The following is a 15,547-nucleotide window of genomic DNA, read 5'->3' on the forward strand; positions in this document are numbered from 1 at the left end:
GGAGGATTTAGTGGAACTTAACTTCATGATTATTAATATTTAGGGCCATTGTTGGATTAAATGGAGATATTTAAGACCTGCTTGGATGCCTCCCTGTGCAGCCTGGTCTATGGAGCCTGCTTTGGCAGGCAGGTTGGATCTCTGGAGGTCCCCTCCAGTCCCTGCAGTTCTGTGATTCTGTGAAATACAGCACGCACACAGGGAAGGGAGGGAAACAAGGCAGATATGGGAAGATTTGAGAATCGACCCAATTCACTTAAGTTTGAACTCATTTGTTGAGGACTTTCCTGTTAATTTTTCCTGGCCAAGAGCCATAAATCCACTTGCCCAGTTTGCGAGCACAGCCGGATGGGCACTGTGTGTGCCTTCCCAGCTGCACTGACCGGACTCACGGCATCGAGTGGGGCAGGTTGGCTCAGGCAGAGACCACAACCTCCAGCACAGCTTGCAGTACGGCTCCATGAGGAACTATGCGTGACCACTCACGGTATCTGTGCACCTGATGAAAGTGATCGTCACGGAAATACAGCCAGAAGCCCGGCATCGCTTTGCTTTGCACGGCGCCCGCGGGCCGGTAGATGGCCCCAGAGGAAAAGGCTTGGTGCTGCGCGTGTCCGGCCTTCACATGCTCGCCATGTGACTGAGAGCTCCGCAGCATGGAGGTATGTGGAAATAAAGTACCCCTTAAACATTACGGTCTGGCTGCTCTGATCAAGTTCTCTCATGGTAATAATCCTGGATTTAATGAACCTTTTGAATTGTGAGCTCAATTGAAATATTTCTAGGATCAGAGTTTCCAGAGCTGTGCTTGGCGGGAAGAGGGGAGGGGAGGTGATGGCCCTTCCCCCCCCCCGCCTCCCCATCTTCTCAGATAGGTATCGCCTTGCCTCCATAGGCCTCGACTGTATGTGAGGGGAACAAAAAGAGGAGAAGCCCCCCACCCACGCTATCATTTCATTTCTGCTTGTCCTTCTTTTGTTCACCGAATCTCTCCCAGGTTTTCTTTCTTTCTTTCTTTCTTTCTTTCTTTTTTTTAAACATCTGGAGTCTTTTTTCTTTTCCTCTTATTGGTAATTTCTGCCAGGTTTTCATTTTGACACTTCCTGTTACTTTTCTTTGATTTCCATTCTCCATTTCTGATTTATGATCCTTCTCTCTGGTGAGCCAATGAACAGAAACTGGAACCCAAGTGCATCCTGTTCTGTATATCTTGTAATATTGTTACACAGTTGTTTTTCTTTAAGTCAGTGATTTATGCCCTAAGTCTTCACTCTCCTTGTAAAATGCACTGCAAGCCTGATAAGTTAAAAATGCTCAAAACTCTCAGCCAAAGTTTGTCAGAAAAATACTGTGATTTTATGTAGCTGCAAGGAAATTTTTATCTGTGGTTGGGATTTCCAGATTCTGAATGTCTCAAGGGTGACTTAGTCATAAAAACCGTGTCAACACTGGATAATCAAGCTGTGGATAATGAAGCCTGTGCTATCTCTGTGTCAGCTGGGCAGCATGTCTCTGTTCATCATGTTGAATCAGGTGTAGGTTGTGGCACACATCTGTTAGGCTGTATCTCGTTGCAGTTACTACCCTTTGGTTAACTACCCCCGAGCACCTGGGTTGGCTCCCAGGAGCTCTGATACATGAGCATTTTCAGGAACCCAGGATACTCAAAACCAGGGCAAAAAAAAGCTTCTATAAACTATCTGGTTCCCATGCTGTTCTCCAGATAACTTTCTCAAAATGGATGCCAGCACAAACCCTTAGCTCTCATTCCTGGCTTGGCAAGAGCTTTTGGAAGCTGATGGGAAGCACAGAAGGCAATTCTGGCATTATCTGAAGCACTGAAGAGGTCGACTGCTACCGCCTGGTCATGTAGCTCTACATACAGCTCCCCCAGAGCAGCTGAACAGACGCTGTGCTTCAACCACTCACCTCGTTGAAGCGTCTTCTCCCCAGCATGGGCCATGACTTGAAGGCAGTCTCCTGGTACACTGGGAGGCCACAGTGACTAGCAGACCTACCCACGCTGAGAGCTTCATGGCTGTGAAATGCACGTTTTTACCACTGTAAATCCAGAAAATGAAGCTGGTGATTACTGAGTGGAATGAGGTGACGTGGGAACACTGCCAGACTGTTGTGCATTTGTTAAGGAAGTTCAGAACAGGTCTAGGGCAGTCGGTTTGTTTAGCAGTGTGTAAGGCATGGAAGAAGTTACCTGACAGAAAAGCAGGTGGGGTTGTTGAAACAAATCTGGGAAAATAAATTGGCAGGGTGACAGAGCACTTGATGGAGGCGTAAGCCCTGGGGGATTGTGGCACACACGCACAGAGGGTATTTAAATGCAGCATGACAGCTTTCTTTCAGTGCTCTAAATCTGGAAGAGCCAGATATGTCAAACCTGATTCATTCACATGTCCATGTGGGGTAGGTAGCAGGAACAGAGCTGCGGGGGAAATAAACTACCAAAGGAGCACTAGCACTGGGAAGAGCAGGAAAGCAATAGCTCAGTTTTATTTTCCAAAAATACAACATGTTTAAAAAATAAAATAAAAACAAGTCCTGTGTTTCTAAATGCTCTTCCGAGAGGTTAACAATCTAAATAATGCCCACAGTTTACCTCTTGCCAATACAGCTCAGCTGTCCTAAAGCTCTCCTTCGTGAGCGCTGGTCTTATCAAATCCCTGTGAGAGCAAGTAAACTTGAGTTTACTCTCACTTGAGTGAGGAAATCTGAGAAAGGACAGATGAGATGTGCTGAGACCATTGTGGAAACAGTTAAGGACAGAGCCTACTCATCCCTGCATAAAATAACAATGAATTCAGTGTAGCTTGCAAAAAATGTGGGGTGACAAAAGAATAGAATGGGTAAAACATGGCTTTCGTTTATTAAATTGGGTCTCATGTTGAAGAAAGGCAGTTCCTTCCATAGTGTGAAAAATGCCTAGACAAAATGATGAAAAACAAATCTTTTTAGACACTCTACAACCTGCAAAACTTGTACCAAATTCAGCTTGCATGGCCCATTTTAGATGTCTAATGTGACAGCCAGGCAGAGCTAAACCAGATTCTTAGCAAACAGAAATCAAAAAGACATTCAGAGCAGAGCAAGAATACAACAGAGAATCAAAAGGCAGTCTGAAGGGGGAGAGGCTCAAATTTCATGATCCAAGTATCTGAGGATTTGCTGTAATTTCTACAAAGGAGGATGTAATTTGGTATTTCGTTTGATGTTAAGATGATCAAATAATAGCCGTGATGAGAAAGACCATTTCTTTCCGTTCAGTCCTTTTTTCAGCATCCTATTTCTTAGCCCACAGAATGTTTTATTTTAGAAATAATACAATAGTTGTGATGGGTGGGAGAACTCATGCATCTGTAAGCCAGTGTGCCTGTTGGGACTCATTCGCACACATCGCTTCTGTTTATTTCTGGGTTTGTTCTTTTGTCACTGGGTAGCACCAGAAAGATTTGCTTTGGAGTGGGTCCAGAGGAGGGCCACAAAGATGATCAGAGGGCTGGAGCACCTCTTCTATGAGGAAAGGTTGAGGGAACTGGGCTTGTGTAGCTTGGAGAAGAGGCGACTCTGAGTACACCTCACTGTGGTCTTCCAATACTTGAAGAGAGCATATAAACAGGAGGGGAAATGGCTGTTTACATGGGTTGATAGTGATAGGACAAAGGGGAAATGGTCTTAAACTGAGACAGGGGAGGTTTAGGTTGGATATTAGGAGGAAGTTTTTCACACAGAGGGTGGTGACGCACTGGAACAGGTTGCCCAAGGAGGCTGTGGATGCCCCATCCCTGGAGGCATTCAAGGCCAGGCTGGATGTGGCTCTGGGCAGCCTGGTCTGGTGGTTGGTGACCCTGCACATAGCAGGGGGGTTGGAACTTGATGATCATTGTGGTCCTTTTCAACCCAGGCCATTCTGTGATTCTGTGTAAGCGTGAAGAGAAAGCAAAGTAGGGCAGGCACAGCCTGAGTTATCTTGAGCTTATTTACTTGAAAGGTAAGTTTAAAAGCTATCTCAGAATAAAAAACATCTTCCTCTCCATTTGTGAGAAACCCTATGGCTGTGTCTGTAGTGACGCATCCTGTTTGTCTGCTGTTGTGACCAATGATAAATACATATCCTCACCGCAGAAATAGATTATTGTGTCACACATACACGTTCTAAAAAATGCTACGTGAGCTGTAACAGGTGTCGTCCATGGCAGTTTTACCCACATGCTAAGCCAGTTGCCCAAAAACATTGATTGGGCTTGGTGAGAAAGAGAAATTGTACTTTTCTGAGTTTGCTGCTTTTCCTTAGAGCTCAAAAAATCCAAAATACACACACAGAGGAGCAAATTGTAGATATTTTATTTAAAAATACACTTTCCAGATTAATAATTGTTGGTTTTCTTTTTAAAGGTATATGTGGAAATGGTCTTGGTACAGTTCAGTAAGTATTAAAGGGTTAACTACAGGTAACTTATTTTTCTGTAAAATACTTTGTTTTATGGGAATCAATTGCATATGGCTTGTCTGGATATTCTTACAATGCAACAATTCTTGTAAATTCATTGGCAAATATATCAAGGGGGTTCTAAATAATAATCCAAAAAATACATCAAATTAGCTGAAAACTGTTGTCAGTTTATTTTTGAGGAGAAGCAGATGAAAATAACTATTAGTGCATTAATAAAATAGTAGTCTGAGGAAAGCGTTAAAAGTAAATTAGTTTCTGTTAGTGCTTTTAAGACCTCTGAGCTGCTATACTTTGAGGTGTTTGATTTGTAAGCATTAGAGTGTACTCTTTATAACAGAAATTAGCCATGTTTTCTGTTAGTCCCCACGAGAATTTTATTTTTTGTCGCTAGGAAGCACACAGTGAGATGACTTCTAAAGCAGCAACTCCAACTCTGTGTATTTCTGTAGCCCTTGAAGTGCCACCGCATTTCATCTCTGGGATGGAGGAGGTTTCTCAGGCAGTGCCTAACCTGGACGTTGCCTGGTGTGCATGCAGCTGCCAGCCCAGCTGGGATGGGCACTGGAGCAGAATGAGCAACCTCTCCAGATGTCTCTCCTGGAGCAAAGCAGGAGCAGCTCCCTGCTGAAAGCTGTGGAAACCCACCCGTTCTGTGCTGATGGCGAAGCTTCTGGCTTCTTTGATGTTGGAGAAGGAAGGGTGAGTTATGTAGAGTGCAGAGCTTCGGATTCAGGCATTCCATGTTCAATTGTCAAAAAAAAAAAAAAAAAAAAAAAAAAAAAACCTTAAGAAAAAGATCTTCTATTTTTTTAATTTATTTTTTAGGTTAGTGGATGTGGATGTGCACAGAGCTAGTTTAATTCCTTTTTAACTTGACCAACAAAACAAGAAATATCCAGAAAACAGCAAGACCCCGCCTGTGGGCTTGTTTCTCACATTAGATGCATTCAAACCTGTGCTGCTGCTCTACAGCTTGATTGTGTGAAGCGACAACTCAAACGCTGCTGCAAGTTGTTACCATGCAAATGCTTCCACATGGGCAACCACGAGTGCCATGCACGGTAAGAGGCTTTCTAATGAAAGTATATTTAAATCACTGCTGCCCTTGGAGGAGGCTATGCAAATAGTTCTCTTTGATTGCCTGAGGCATAGAAGAGGCTTGACGCAGCTTTCAAATCAAAACCTCCAAAGCCTGAGATGTTTTTAATCTCTCCTGCTAAAAGCACTGTGGTTTGAAACTTGAGTTTTCTATTTAGAAAGGTAGTTTGAATAGCATGCTATGTTTTAATTTGTAAAAATACCTTAAGTTCCATTCCTGTGGAAGGAGGACATCCCTGCAGCCTGTGGGTACGCTGCTGAAATAACGTTGCAGATGTGTTAATATAGATCACATAAAAAAAAATGGGAGTCCTGAGAAAGGCCTACTGATAGTATAGAACATGAAAACGTTAAAATACAGCAGCAATGTCTTGCTTGGGGAAGTTCATTTTACATTTTTATAACAGGCAGATATATGCTCCGAGTTCTGTATCCTTCCTGCAGTGCCTCGGGCATCCGGGCTGGATTCACACTTGGAATTCCTTCCAAGGCCTGTATAGGGCCATAAGGATATGTATACACATGTGTCAGTGACACGGTCTTTTGGCTGCTCCTCTTAGCAAGCAGTAAACCTGATGCTTGAAGTCTTCTTCAGGAACAGTGGTGGTCAACCATTTGCTGTCTGTTTCCATTTTTTTCTTCTGAATTTCTCACGATTCTATAGCACCTGAATTAAAGCCGCATTGCTGTAAGGCTTGGCATTATTTACCACATGCGATGCACTTTAAAACGCATCGAATGAGGAGTTAGGCATAATATGCTCACAGCATCAGCGTGTCTCTCAAAAGACAAGTACTTTTCTGTACTTAAATGCTGTTTTTTTTATTAAAATCATTTCCGTTGCCAGTGTGCTGCTCACCACCACCACCAAGCACAACTCAGCCCATAGGAGCTGTGGGCCTGGTTGTCCTCAGATAGATTCTCCACGTTCTCTGCTGAGTTTCCCCCATGGGATTGCAGTTGGTTTGCTGTGGAATGTTTTCCTTTTTGACAGTTTTCCTGTTCAAATGTAGCACAGAACACAGCGGAGGGAAAGGCCACATTTGTGCTGTAAATCCCACTTTGGTTCTACTCTGAGTAAATCTTGGCCTTCATTTTGAAATACTGTGTACTTTTTATTCAGACTTCCTTTTGTAAAAGGCCATCAAAAGCTGAAAGATTACTGTCCCGTAGTACAAAGAGGGATGCTGTTAGTCTGGCCAAGTAGCTATCAAAAATATGCAGGAAATACAACATAAATTCATTTTTCTCCAAATGCTTTCTGCAGCCAGGATCCCAGGCTATTAGGTTAACTCCAGGGAATACAAAGACAATAACTTGAACTAGAAGTCCCAGGACAGTAGGCAGGTTTCGTGTGGTCTTCAGGGACAGGAACAAAAAACCCTATCAAAAATAATAACTTCCCTTTTGCCATTCGATACTGAGCCCTGCTGTCAGCTGGATTTCACAGTTTTTTAAGAAGCAGGAGAGGCAATCTTTTCTATCTGCAAGGTCATTAAATTGATGACCATTAAAAACTGATTCTCATCCAGATTCATTCATAATGTTAATTTACATATTTTCAAGGATGTGAATTAGTCTGTGGAGACCTAGACTTGGAGAAAAAACATACAAGTTACAGTATCTGTTTTTGTCTTTCCAGTCCTCATAATGTTAAGACCAGTCTGTACTGAAGCATATTAAAATTTTCAGCCCATCTCCTGACTGAAGTTCAACTCGCCTCAGACAGAATATGGCTTCTGACTTCACGGACAGGATTGTCCCATAACAGAGGGCGATAGAAAAGGCTTAAAATTATCCCCCTTGAACTTCAATTGCTATCATTAAAGATGCATTCCTTTAGTGTATTGTCTATCTTCTCTGATAGGCTACAGTAGGCACCGTTCAGTTCACTGGGTGTTTTTCTGTAGGTGCCTTCACAGGTTTTGTCAGGGTGAAATTGTTTCAAGCAGAAAATATGAGGGGGAAAAATGAAAGGCAGGCATTTTCCTTGACCCTTTAGGCTCTGCAGGTATTTTTGCCCAAGTATGAATCAATATATCAGACAGAAAGCTCAATAGGATTATGGCTTCACAATAAATTAAAATACTTCATTAATTTAAATGTAAAATGCAGATAGTGTGAATGAAGTTTTCTGTTTCCATCAAATCTAACTGGATACCACTTCCAAGCCCTCAAATACCCTTGGGAGACTTGCTGGGCACTTCTCTTTCCTAAATCTTTTTTGGGCACAAGAACGCACTCTGGACTGTTTCCTTCTAAAAAGTAAAACCATCAGTCTCTATTTCCTGCCACTCCAAATTCAAGCCGGATGTTGAAGGACAAAAAATGGTGACTGGCAGAGCTTGGTGAGGGAGACAGGAGCAAGGAATGCCAGCTCATCCCACAGAAAAAACTCATGTGAAACAGTTCCTTGTTCAAAGAAACCAGACCAAAACTCTCACTATAACATCAATCACCGATAGAAACAAAAGCTGTCATGCTTCTGAGCACTCACCAGCTTAATGAAGGGACAAGCAACGAGAGAAAAAAAATGAGGAACCCCCAACTGTGACAGCACATATGAGCAGCAACTCTTCATGAGGGGAATAATGTACTGAATTAAAATTTATGGCTTCCCAGTAGCATTACATACCCCGGGAACTGTGAATGTTTTGTTCCTTCCCAAAATGACAAGTGTTAAGATCGTAAAATCAAACTCAACTGGAGTAGCAAATTGATTCTAGTCTATCTGGTTCTTCCAGGCTGTGTCATGCAGAGCAGAGTCAGTGGTTGGTTGCCTAGGGTTGCAAAATATTAGGAATAACACAGTATTTAGTGACTGTTCATTACGAGTGTGCCTCTGAGAGGGGAGGTGTGCTCGTGTGCTTAGCACAGCAGAAACCCTAGAATGGAGTCAGTCCTGAATGTTGTGTTTCTGGCCAACTTTCCAACAGCAATGAACTAATAGCATTTCCAAAGGTTAAGATTTCTGTAACTGTGCCAAATGGTAGGGTCGTGCCCTGTTTTTCTGCTAATACAATTTACTTCCCTTGCTTTTTTCTCATGACCTTTTCCCCACTATTTGCCATCATCCATTTTGGCCCTTTCCCGTATTGCCTTACTGACCTTTAACATACCACTGAAATTGTCTTTGCGTTTTGCTTGGTCTGTGCAAGTAAGTGCTACAGAACTGCTGTAACAAATCTGCCTCAGCCCTAGCTGTTAATCATGCAACAAGCAAGGTTGTCTCTTAACTTCAAAAGTATACAAGGATGATCATGTGGCAAGCATCTTCAAGGTTTAAATCCAGCTTTTATGGAATATTAACTGGTCAGTAGTAAGCACACAGGCATATAGAGGCATTGCCCTGGTGCTCGCCCTTGCAATATTGTGACACATCCCTCCACCCCAGCTTTTTTATGGGACAACACTATTCTCTTCCTAGAAGAATGTGTTCCTGGAAGCCTTGAATTGTGATAAGGAGACCATCAACACTTCCACCCGGCTGCAGTTACTCAGTATAGGCATTCCTGCCCTTTACTCTGACCACCTGGTTGGGGCCAGAGATGGGATAATGACCTGGTTGCATCGCTGATGTTAGCTGATATTCTCCGCCTTTTATTAAGTTTGATGGTTCTTCACTGCTGGAGGATATCCAGCACATGGTTCTCCACCTCTGTGACACTTCTCACTGAGTATGAAACTTTTGCTTAACCTTTTTTTTCACAAGTATGATCTTCTAATCTTTTCCCCTTGTATGCTGTGTGCTACTCCTGGTGCAGCTAATGTATCATAGTGATGTCTCAGAGGCCTTGCAAGAGATCAGGGCTCCTGTGCCATATCCTGGCTCAACAGAGCCACTCAGTGACATGTATGCAGTGAGGAAAATAAGAAACACAAATAAGAGATTATCTCTGTACAAAGATGGCACTCTTTGTGTAAATATCTCTGAAGAGCAAAAGTGGCTAGCATTTACTTGTTCTTGTATCTACTGGATCCTATTATTCTATGTTCTCAGAGAAAGAGGTCTACAAAACTGTAGTTCCACTGTGACTATATTTCCTAATTTGAAGTCCAACTTGCTCGTATTCTCCTTGGGAACATGCATTTATTGGAGCTTGGCAGAACCTTCAGATGACTGCAGAAGCACCTACCTGGTGAGAAGGAGTTGGCCCACGCACTTCCGCGATATCCCAATCAGACGGACAGACGTGCTGTGGGGTGGTTTACAGAGGAGAACACTACCATACCATTTGAATTCTGCAGGAGCTCTCACAACTCATGGGATTTGTCCTTTTCAGACCTTTGGCTTCCTTGGGCTGTTGCTGAAGACAGCAGTTCTGCACGTGGCTCTTTGCTGCACATAAATGCTCCAGGTGCAGGTTTAATGAGTTCGTGAGACAATAATACCCTACTGCACATGCTCATTTGGTGGTTTCCAAATCCTTGTAACTGTCAGGTCAACAACAAAAGTTTCCTCCGGGACCCAGCCTTGTGCTGTACTCTGTGAATGTGTTTCCATAGCAAGTGTCACTGCTTAGGACTGCCTTTTGCTTTGAAGTGTTGCTTGGAGCATGGGGGAGAGCAGGGAAAAGGGTCTGAGTATATTTTTATAATGAGGAAAGGATTTTTTTTTCACTTCCCACTCACTCAGTAACAGCTGAACTTTGCTTCCTTTCTTCTTGTTAAGAAAAGGTGCCAAAATAAACAGAACCACATAGATGCAAGCAGCCACGATGCCTGGAAATCTGGAATCTAGAGGTGGTAGTTCCATAAAGTTTGGGACTGAAAGTGAGGTTACGATCAAAGCCATTTTACCACATCAACCTCTGTTCTCACCTTGGTTTTTCACAGAAGACGTTGCCTAAATAACTTATGCGAAGCCAACATGAGGAGAAGCAACAGAAGGAGAAAGACGTGTTGGGAGAAAAAGTGCACGTGAGAAATTTGGGGCTGCCTGCGAGGCGTGAGGTGAGCTCCAGCAGGCCTTCTGCCACACAGCAGAAATTTGGAGGCCTCGGAGGCATGAAATGGTCCATGGAAGACACAGTGATGAAGTGTAGGAAATGAGAAGGAGCCATGTGGTCATCCAAAGGGGTGAGAAGATGGAGGGAAGAACAACCTGAGAGGCTAAAGGTGTTAGAGTGAGCCCATGGGGCATCTCATGTGAGGAGGGACTGTGGGGTGGTTGGGCAGAGCCAGGGGAGCGTGCCTCTGGGACACGACACAGCGCATCAGAAGAGGAGGCAGGTCTCTGCTTCCCTGCCCACCTCTCCGAGGAGCAGCCTGGCTGCTCTGCCAGCCCCGTGTGCAGGGATTGGCCATTGCCGTGCGGCCCATCTACCTCTCCCCAACATGTCGGCTGTGCGCCATTGGCTCCTCACTACGGCCAACAATTTTCAGCTGCTTTTCAAATGCAAACTTGGGACCTGTAGTTTAGCTCTAAGATAAACATTTTGAAAGCTGCCTTCTTTCTCATAACGCAGGCATGAGGTGTTTTTAATTAGCTTAGGGAAGCTTTCCTTGGCCAGGCCGATTTGCTCACTGTTTCTTTTGTACAGCTGGTCTGTTTGTCTTGTGGAGTTGGCCTATAAACTAGCTATTAGGGGTTTACCGTATAACATTATCAAGAAAATAATCTTTGACAAAACATGAAATCACTTGTTACAACCATTTTTTTTTCCCTTTGCAAATAACTTCAAGGGAACCAACAGCTGATCAGGCAAACCTGCTGGAGAATGCTTACTCCAAATACAAGTTAAAGCCTCTTCTAGTTCTAAAATATTTTAAGTGATGATTTGGGCAGGGAAAAGAAATTCTTACTTTGGGGAGGTGGTAGCAGTATTGGTATGGGAGAAGGATGAATTCTCTTTTCTTCAGAATGATATAGTTTTGAGTCATCAATGCATGATACGTGCAGAGATGAGCAGGACGTGCTCTTTGCAGGATTTATGTCTGTTTCGTACACAAGCACACACACATAGAGAGAAAGTGATGAGGAGAGGGAACAGTAGATTATTACACCTACTGGCTTTATTATTGGTTTTGCTCTGCAGACTCCCAAACCGTGTGGGTGTTGATGGTTGACTTTTAAAGAGACTTAATGAAGGTTACCAATGGAAATTTTGACAGTCATGATGATAAATGCTCTATTCACTTAGAAGAATTCAGTTATCTTAATCACATAGCTGACTATAACAAAAATTTCATTTTCTCTTTTTTTTCTTTGACATACTTTTGCATTTTTCCTTTTCAGAGTTAATGCCAGTATTTTCAGATGATGGTAATTTCTTTTTCGTTTTCTTACTGACAGGTGGAAAAGAATTATCTTTCTTAAGTACTCCTCAAAAAGAAAGGAAAAGCATGGCCATTGGAAGTGCCAAAATGAGACTCCTCAATATTTACATTTTTTCTCTATTCAAGAAGAGGAAATTTGTTGGGGTAGTGGGGAGTACTGATTCTAGTAAGACTCTCTTTTTATGTGTCTTATCTGAGGTACTTCTCACTCATAAAGGAAATGTTCTTGTCTCTCAGAAGGCCTCTGCTCAACCCAGAAAATGAAAGAAACCCATGAGAAAGCCTGGTGCTTTTCAGAGGTGTCTTCTGTTGTCCACCTACTTTTCTTGCTTTTACACTGCTGACTACTGACCTCTGACAAAAACTTCACAAAAACTGTACTGCTCACTTCTTGCACGCTTTGGTCACTGATGAACCCAAGTCATCTAGAGCACACAGAGCACTGAATGTATCAGCTCTGATTTTATACTCCAATTCATGGGAACACCCAGGAGATCTTCTATTCTGGACTTCCACAAATGCTTGCAGAAGAACAGCATGGGTTACATTTGCGTTGGGATTTAAATATTCCCTTCACTCTGACAACAATTAGAGTGCTATTTTCTACTTAGCTGTAAATTAGAGCTCTGAATAACAATGGAGAGGTCTAACCACCCCCTGCTCTACCAGCATTCCCTCATGAACTCGGCAGTTTTTGGTAACAATGCAGTTGTGCTCTAAGATTTTATTTTGCACAAGTGTCTTTGGGACAGTATTTCTCAACCTGTGCTCTGGGGACCATTCGTGGTCTGAAAGGCTTCAGAAAATGGATTGAGATCACTCTAAAACAAACCAACTCCCCCACTACCTCCTCCACCCCAAAAATGTCCAATCCCACACATGTGTTGTCACAACATTCAAAGGGTGGCCTAATTTTTAGTTGATTATTCATGAATGACACTGCATTAAGACTACTCAGGCTGCCTACAGCTTTAATCGCCAAAAACTGGATTAAAAGGCACAGAGAAACGTCATTTTGGAGAAGTTTGTCCATTGTTTTATTTGCTTGGGAAGACCCTAAATATCTGCCTCATACATTGCCTGTACTCTTTAGAGTACATCGTGCTTCCATCTTCCAACAGATACATAATTCTCAAGAAGAAAGTGTACTAGATGTGACAGCACTGTAGTAAAACCCTGTTGTAGTTTTATATGATATGAAAAACCCTGCTGTAGTTTTATATGATTTTCCTCCACTTCTGGACACCATCTCCAGTGCTTCTGGAGTCCTTGTTACCACTGTTGCAGTAGGCTGGGTTGGCTCTTCCAATATAAACACTGCTGCTGGAATACCTCAGCTACTGTGCAGCCTGGGCTCAAGGGCAAGCCTTTTCACTTCCTCGCAGCTCCACTATGCACAGACAAGATGCTTTCTGCTATGCACAGAAGTTTGCATTGCAGCATCACAGCTGCAATACGCCAAGACTGAGTGTAGCAGCTACATCAGATTATGGAGCATGAGATGGAGAGAGATCTCCACAGCAGCGTAGCTGGAAGCTGTATTTCCAGATGCATTTTTATGGTAGATGTCAACCTATTTATTCTTGTGTTTATACTGCCATTTATCTTGATGAATTATTTGTGCTGCAATCTCACTCTGAGCCCTAACCAGCTTCCACTGAGCGCCTAACAAATGCTGCAGTCAGGGTGACCCAAAAAGATGAAGGGGAGACCCTACACAAGAGATGCACAACATGAATGTTTGCTGAGGGATCAAACTGGTGTCCTGGCTGCTCACAGCTCTGGTGCTTCTGTCATCATTAGGACCACAGAAACGCACCAAAGTGTAAGGCAAAAGGAGGGATTGTGGGAGAGCGTACAAGAGTTGTTGCTTCCAACAGGAGGTTTCTACCAATTTTATCTCTACCGACATATACTGGAGCAGAGTTAGGAGCATTTGGCATGGTTGAAACCATTCCTATCATATTTTAGCACTTTCTTATAGATTTCTGCTTTGATCATCTTTACAGCTCTATGGTAATGTTTGTTGCATGAGTTACCCAACTTCATCCAGACTCAGCTGCAGCCTGATCCTGCTCGTGGCTTACTGTGCTTAGAGCTACCACTTAGCATTATTAATTAGCATGGCCTTGAGTTCTGGCCAGTCAGACTTGATATATATTTTAGTTATGATTTTGTTTTGTATGACACGTTTTAAAGCTGTGATTGTATCTTACATTTGGATTACTTACGCGTAGCATAAGTACTTTTCTTACTCCTGATGATATTTACTGCACGTTACATAACTGGGCTCTAAGAAAAATTTTTACAAGGTACACTCTAAGCATGGAGTGGCACAGCACGATGTACACTTGAGTGCATGAAGTTGTTATCCTGCCAGGGGATCCTCACTCTGATGCAGAGAAGCCATGAGCCTTTCCAAAACCACAGGCCAGAGTGGGACATGTTAGCATTTGGCCACTTTGGTCTCCAGAGGAGTCTCCCACCAGGGCTGGGGCCACTTCTCTTCATGTGTCTGTGACACTGCCACCATGACTGGGAAGATTTTGCCTGTTGTGCCAGTGCTACTGTTCCCGCCAGGGGAACCCAGGCAGACACAAAACAGGACCCATATGCTTTATAAAGTTCTGTATGATGTGCCACCATGGCACCCACTAGACTGCAGCAGCAGAGGTGCAGCCTAGCAGGGGTCCTCAGCCCCCATTACCCACTCCTCACAGGTCTAGCAGTCCTACTTCTTATCAGTGTTCTGACCAACAAGAGGTTCTCTGGAGTTGTGCATGCCCTAACCTCACTTGGGATATGTTGTACAAAGTGCTGTGTCCTTTGGAGCCTTGCCCATGTGCAGGATCCCTGCCCATCCCTGTGACTTGAGGGCAGCTGGTGGATGGGGCTATTAGAACAGACCCTGATCTGCTCTGAGCAGCAGCAGTGAGATGAGCAGAGGCCTCCCTCATCCATAGTTAAGCCAGTGTTAGGGTGATCAGAGCTGCTGTGTAATGGCTTTGGCTGTAGCCTGGCCAGTGTGATGGCGAGCAGCTGGGGGAAATGCCATTTTGTGATCAGCACATCCTTGGCAGAATTACAGCTTGCGTCTCTGTGAGTGTCTCAGTGAAGCATCTGGTGAACCTGGGATACTCCTGGAATTCACATGGCCACTTGTTTCACTCGAGATCCATGTAAGGCTTGGCCAAGTCCAGCCGTCTGCAGCATCAGGCCCTGAATTGAGGACGGGGCCTATGGTCAGGCCCCTCCTTGGCCAGCTCGCCCCAAAATGTCTCTGCTTTCCTCTCTTCCAGAGGTGTCCTTCGGGGCTCCCAAGTGAAGCCTTTGCCAACCACAGCTGACGAACAAGGCAGCATGATCAACAGGAAAGTCAGAGTCTATTTATCTCTGGCACAGCCTGCCCATTTCTAGTCTGGATGGAAAAGAAGACTAAAGTCCACGGAGCTCTTCGGCAAACAACAACCAGCATAACAACAAATGCAGCAGAAGAGAATGCCAAGGTTGTCATCCCCCATCAGCGGTTTGGATGGATTTCACCCTGGGAGAAGCTTTCGGGACGCTCGGGGCGGAATCTTGCGCAGGAAACAGGTGGTTTGCTTTACTGAGAGGCATGTGTAATGGCCAGGGAGCTGCGCCGCGCCACGCCAAGCTACAGCAGATGGGCTGCAGCTCGCTCCGCTCCGCTGAAGGATATTTTTC

General features: G+C 43.9%; 2 long non-coding RNA genes across 4 annotated transcripts; one reads left to right on the forward strand and one right to left on the reverse strand.

Moving 5' to 3' along the window:
• The first annotated feature begins 348 nt into the window (after positions 1–348).
• On the forward strand, positions 349–15,543 carry LOC121109658. 3 transcript variants are annotated; one of them, XR_005857592.2, is made up of 5 exons: positions 4,333–4,463; positions 4,915–5,164; positions 5,291–5,526; positions 10,400–10,516; positions 15,142–15,543. It is a non-coding gene; the product is annotated as an uncharacterized LOC121109658 (long non-coding RNA). The 3 variants fall into 3 exon arrangements; XR_005857591.1 differs by lacking the exons at positions 5,291–5,526; positions 10,400–10,516; positions 15,142–15,543 and adding an exon at positions 349–662 and having other exon boundaries at positions 4,408–4,463; positions 4,915–5,216; XR_006938545.1 differs by lacking the exons at positions 5,291–5,526; positions 10,400–10,516; positions 15,142–15,543 and adding an exon at positions 349–662 and having other exon boundaries at positions 4,408–4,438; positions 4,915–5,216.
• LOC107052769 lies at positions 4,335–9,826 on the reverse strand. The gene is made up of 3 exons (XR_001465488.4): positions 9,700–9,826; positions 5,767–5,820; positions 4,335–5,186 (listed from the first exon to the last, which is right to left on the reverse strand). It is a non-coding gene; the product is annotated as an uncharacterized LOC107052769 (long non-coding RNA).
• Positions 15,544–15,547: the final 4 nt, after the last annotated feature.

Source organism: Gallus gallus, chromosome 2 (genome assembly GCF_016699485.2).
Source record: "Gallus gallus isolate bGalGal1 chromosome 2, bGalGal1.mat.broiler.GRCg7b, whole genome shotgun sequence".
In the NCBI taxonomy this organism is placed as follows: domain Eukaryota; kingdom Metazoa; phylum Chordata; class Aves; order Galliformes; family Phasianidae; genus Gallus; species Gallus gallus.